Consider the following 6,000-nt stretch of genomic DNA (forward strand, 5'->3'; position numbering starts at 1 on the left):
TGAAAGAGGACAGTGAAAAAACTGGCTTAAAACTCAACATTCAAAAAACAAAGATAATGATATCCATTTCCATCACTTAATGGCAAATAGATGGGGAGACAGTGAAAACAGTGAGAGAATTTATTTTCTTGGGCTCCAAAATCACTGCAGATGGTGACTGCAGCCATGAAATTTAAAGATGCTCCTTGGAAGAAAAGCTATGACCAACCTAGACAGCATATGACAAAGCAGAGACATCACTTTGCTGACAAAGATCTATCTAGTCAAAGCTATGGTTTTTCCAGTATTCATGTATGGATGTGAGAGTTGGACCATAAAGAAGCTGAGTGCCAAGAATTGATGCTTTTGAACTGTGGTGTTGGAGAAGATTCTTGAGAGTCCCTTGGACTGCAAGGAGATCCAACCAGTCCATCCTAAAGGAAATCAGTCCTGAATATTCATTGGAAGGACTGATGCTAAAGCTGAAGCTTCAACACTTTGGCCACCTGATGAGAAGCGTCGACTCATTGGAAAAGACCCTGATACAGGGAAAGATTGAAGGCAGGAGAAGGGGACGACAGAGGATGAGATGGTTGGATGGCATCACTGATTGGATGAACATGAGTTTGAGCAAGCTCCAGGAGATGGTGAAAGACAGGGAGGCCTGGTGTGCTGTAGTCCATGGAATCGCAGAGTCAGACACGACTGAGCAACTGAACAACAGTTTTAAATTTTAAAATAGTCCAAGTTATCAACAGTTTCCTTTATGCTTATCACTGTTTCTGCCTTTTTACAGAACTCTTTGCCTACCCCCCCAAATCATGAAGATCTCACAAGGTCCTTGCATGTATTTAAAGCTCCATCATTTCACCTCTCTCACTGGGAATACAGCCCATGTAGTCTCATATCAGTGGGCGGTGGGAACTGATTTCAGTGGGCAGTGGGTGATGGAAGTTCTGTAACAATTTTGTTTCCAGATGGGCACCAGTTGGCCCAGCTCACATCAGGACTCCATGGCCCAGGTGTGTGTGTGTGTGTGTGTTTGTGTGTGTGTGCGCGCGTGTCTACAGAAGCACAGCAGTGGAGCGCCGCCCCGCCCCCCCCCCCCCCCCCCCCCGGCCACCCATGGGATCCACGCAGTAAGGAGGTTTGGAGGGTTTGGGGCAGGAGTTTTTCCAACAGTTGCCATGACTGCCCTGGGAGAAAGTAAGGTTCTGCAGGGAGGCAGAGGTGCCTGGTTCCTGTGGCTGGAATTACCCGAAGTGTTCCTTTCCACTCCCCCTCCTCAATCAGGGGCCTCTTTGTGGGAAGGGCTCTGGCGAACTTGGGCAAGTACGCACTTCTGAAGCAGGGGGCCTTAGGTCTCCTGGGATACCAACAAGGAGTACAGAGAATGGGGCCATCTGGTACGCGGCCAGCGGTACCGCCAAGCGCCACGAGAGGGCGCGCGGGCTCCACCGGAAGTCGACCTAGTGCGCGGTTCCGGGCCGTGGTGCGTAAGGGAACATTTGCGGGGCGCTAGACTTCACTTTCCGGAGAAGGCAATGGCACCCCACTCCAGTACTTTTGCCTGGAAAATCCCATGGACGGAGGAGCCTGGTAGGCTGCAGTCCATGGGTTCGCGAAGAGTCGGACACGACTGAGCGACTTCACTTTCACTTTTCACTTTCACGCATTGGGGAAGGAAATGGCAACCCACTCCAGTGTTCTTGCCTGGAGAATCCCAGAGACGGCGGAGTCTGGTGGGCTGCTGTCTATGGGGTCGCACAGAGTCGGACACGACTGAAGCGACTTAGCAGCAGCAGCAGCAGACTTCCCATCACTTCATGAGAAATAGATGGGGAAACAGTGGAAACAGTGTCAGACTTTATTTTGGGGGCTCCAATATCACTGCAGATGGTGATTGCAGCCATGAAATTAAAAGACGCTTACTCCTTGGAAGGAAAGTTATGAGCAACCTAGACAGCATATTAAAAAAGCAGAGCCATTACTTTGCCAACAAAGGTCCATCTAGTCAAGGCTATGGTTTTTCTAATGGTCATGTATGGATGTGAGAGTTGGACTGTGAAGAAAGCTGAGCGCCGAAAAATTGATGCTTTTGAACTGTGGTGTTGGAGAAGACTCTTGAGAGTCCCTTGGACTGCAAGGAGATCCAATCAGTCCATCCTAAAGGAGATCAGTCCTGGGTGTTCATTGGAAGGACTGATGTTGAAGCTGAAACTCCAATACTTTGGCCACCTCATGCGAAGAGTTGACTCACTGGAAAAGACCCTCATGCTGGGAGGGATTGGGGGCAGGAGGAGAAGGGGACGACAGAAGACGAGATGGCTGGATGGCATCACCGACTTGATGGACATGAGTTTGAGTAAACTCTGGGAGTTGGTGATGGACAGGGAGGCTTGGTCTGCTGGGATTCATGGGGTCACAAAGAGTCGGACACGACTGACTGATTGAACTGAACTGAACTGAGACCTAATGGAAGCAGAAGATATTAAGAAGAGGTGGCAAGAATACACAGAAGAACTATACAAAAAGATGTTGATGACGCAAATAACCTCGATGGTGTGATACTCACCTAGAGCCTGACATCCTGGAGTAGGAAGTCAAGTGGGCCTTAGGAAGCATTGCTACAAGGAAAGCAAGTGGAAGTGATGGAATTCCAGCTGAGCTATTTAAAATTCAAAAGATGATGCTGTTAAAGTGCTGCACTCAATATGCCAGCAAATTTGGAAAACTCAGCAGTGGCCACAGGACTGGAAAAGGTCAGTTTTCATTCCAATACCAATGAAAGGCAATAACAAAGAATGTTCAAACTACCACACAAATTGCACTCATTTCACATGCTAGCAAAGTAATGCTCAAAATTCTCCAAGCTAGGCTTCAACATGAATTGAGAACCCCCCAGACGTTCAAGCTGGATCTAGAAAAGGCAGAGAAACCAGAGATCAAATTGCCAACATCCATTGGATCAAAGGAAAAGCAAGAGAGTTCCAGAAAAACATCTACTTCTGCTTCATTGACTACGCTAAAGCCTTTGACTGTGTGGATCACAACAAACTGGAGAATTCTTAAAGAGATGGGAATACCAGACCACCTAACCTGCCTCCTGCAAAACTTGTGTGCAGGTAAAGATGCAACAATTAGAACTGGATATGGAACAATGGACTGGTTCCAAATTGGGAAAGTAGTACGTTAAAGTTGTATATTGTCACCCTGCTTATTTAACTTAAATGCAGAGTACATAATGCAAAATGCCGGGCTGGATAAAGCACAAGCTAGAATCAAGAATGCTGGGAGAAATATCAATAACTTCAGATATGCAGATGACTGCACCCTTATGGCAAAAAGCAAAGACGAACTAAAGAGCCTCTTGATGAAGGTGAAAGAGGACAGTGAAAAAACTGGCTTAAAACTCAACATTCAAAAAACAAAGATAATGATATCCATTTCCATCACTTAATGGCAAATAGATGGGGAGACAGTGAAAACAGTGAGAGAATTTATTTTCTTGGGCTCCAAAATCACTGCAGATGGTGACTGCAGCCATGAAATTTAAAGATGCTCCTTGGAAGAAAAGCTATGACCAACCTAGACAGCATATGACAAAGCAGAGACATCACTTTGCTGACAAAGATCTATCTAGTCAAAGCTATGGTTTTTCCAGTATTCATGTATGGATGTGAGAGTTGGACCATAAAGAAGCTGAGTGCCAAGAATTGATGCTTTTGAACTGTGGTGTTGGAGAAGATTCTTGAGAGTCCCTTGGACTGCAAGGAGATCCAACCAGTCCATCCTAAAGGAAATCAGTCCTGAATATTCATTGGAAGGACTGATGCTAAAGCTGAAGCTTCAACACTTTGGCCACCTGATGAGAAGCGTCGACTCATTGGAAAAGACCCTGATACAGGGAAAGATTGAAGGCAGGAGAAGGGGACGACAGAGGATGAGATGGTTGGATGGCATCACTGATTGGATGAACATGAGTTTGAGCAAGCTCCAGGAGATGGTGAAAGACAGGGAGGCCTGGTGTGCTGTAGTCCATGGAATCGCAGAGTCAGACACGACTGAGCAACTGAACAACAGTTTTAAATTTTAAAATAGTCCAAGTTATCAACAGTTTCCTTTATGCTTATCACTGTTTCTGCCTTTTTACAGAACTCTTTGCCTACCCCCCCAAATCATGAAGGTGGCATGTGGAATCTTCCTGGACCAGGCCCAACCCATGTCCTCTGAATTGACAGGCAGATTGTTAACCACTGGACCACCAGAGAAGTCTCTGGATCTTTTTATAATTAATAAATGTTCCATTGTTGGACATGCCAAGATTTGTTTATCCTTTCACATGTTTGGGACTATTATATGTAAAGCTACTAGAATATTTGTGTTTAAGTCTTTTTGTGAACTTACAAAAAGAATATATAAAGAACTCTTGGGCTTCCATGGTGGCTCAGCAGTAAAGAATCTGCCTGCAATGTAGGAGACCCAGGTTCAATCCAATACCCACTCCGGTATTCTTGCCTGGGAAATCCCATGGACAGAGGGTAGCAAAGAGTTGGAAATGATTTAGCGACTAAACAACAACAAAGCACTCTTAAGACTCACCAATAAGAAAACAAATAGTACTTCCCTGGTGGTCCAGTGGTGAAGAATCCACCTGCCAATGCAGGGGATACAAGTTTGATCCCTGGTCTAGAAAGATTCCATATGCCACGTGGCAACAAATCCCATACACCACAACTACTGGAGCCCACACTTTAGAGCCTGTGCTCCACAACAAGAGAAGCCACAGGAGTGAGAAGCCCATGCACCACAATGAAGAGTAGTCCTTGCTCTCTGCAACTAGAGAAAGCACACATGCAGCAATGAAGACCCATCACAGCCAAAATTTCTTAAAAAAGAAAGAAAACAAATTACCCAATGAAGAAAATGGGCAAAAGATTTGACCAGTTATTTTGTGGAAGAAGATATATAGATGCATTTAAACATAAAAAGATGCTTGACATCATTAGTCATTGAGGAAATGCAAATCAAAACCAAAATGAGACACTACTAACATCTACTGGAACAGTAAAGTTTAAAAGTCTGACCAGACGTAGAGCTGGTGAGGATGTGGAGCACAACTGGAACTCTTGTGCACTCCAGATGGAGATGAAAAATGATAACCACGCTGGAAAACTACTGCTTCATTGACTACGCTAAAGCCTTTGACTCTGTGGATCACAACAAACTGTGGAAAATTCTTAGAGAGATGGAATTATCAGACCACCTTACCTGTCTGCTGAGAAACTTGTATGGGAATCAAGCAACAGTTAGAACCAGACATGGAACAACTGAGTGGTTCGAAATTGGGAAAGGAGTAGGACAAGCTGTGTATTGTCACCCTGCTTATTTAACTTATATGCAGAGTACATCATGCGAAATACCAGGCTGGATGAAGCACAAGCTGGGATCAAGACTGCCTGGAGAAATAGTAACAACCTCAGATATGCAGATGATACCACTCTAATAGCAGAAAGGGAAGAGAAATGAAAGCTTCTTGATGAGGGTGAAAGAGGCGAGTGAAAGAGCTGGCTTAAAACTCAACATTAAAAACACTAAGATCATGGCATCTCATCCCATCACCTCATGGCAAATAGAAGGAGAAAAAGTGGGAACAGTGACAAATTTTATTGGACTCCCAAATCACTGTGGACATTGACTGCAGACATGAAATTAAAAGACGCTTGCTCCTTGGAAGAAAAGCTATGATAAACCTGGATAGCGTATTAAAAAGCAGAGACATCACTTTGGCAACAAAGGTCCATATCGTCAATGCTATATTTTTTCCCAGTGGTCATGTATGCATGCAAGAATTGGACCATAAAGAAGGCTGAGTGCTGAAGAATTGATGCTTTTGAGTTGTGGTGATGGAGAAAACTCTTGAAAATCCCTTGGACAGCAAGGAGATCCAACCAATCAATCCTAAAGGAAATCAATCCTGAATATTCATTGGAAGGACTGATGCTGAAGCTCCAATACTTT

The sequence above is a fragment of the Odocoileus virginianus genome, chromosome 11 (assembly GCF_023699985.2).
Source record: "Odocoileus virginianus isolate 20LAN1187 ecotype Illinois chromosome 11, Ovbor_1.2, whole genome shotgun sequence".
In the NCBI taxonomy this organism is placed as follows: Eukaryota; Metazoa; Chordata; class Mammalia; order Artiodactyla; family Cervidae; genus Odocoileus; species Odocoileus virginianus.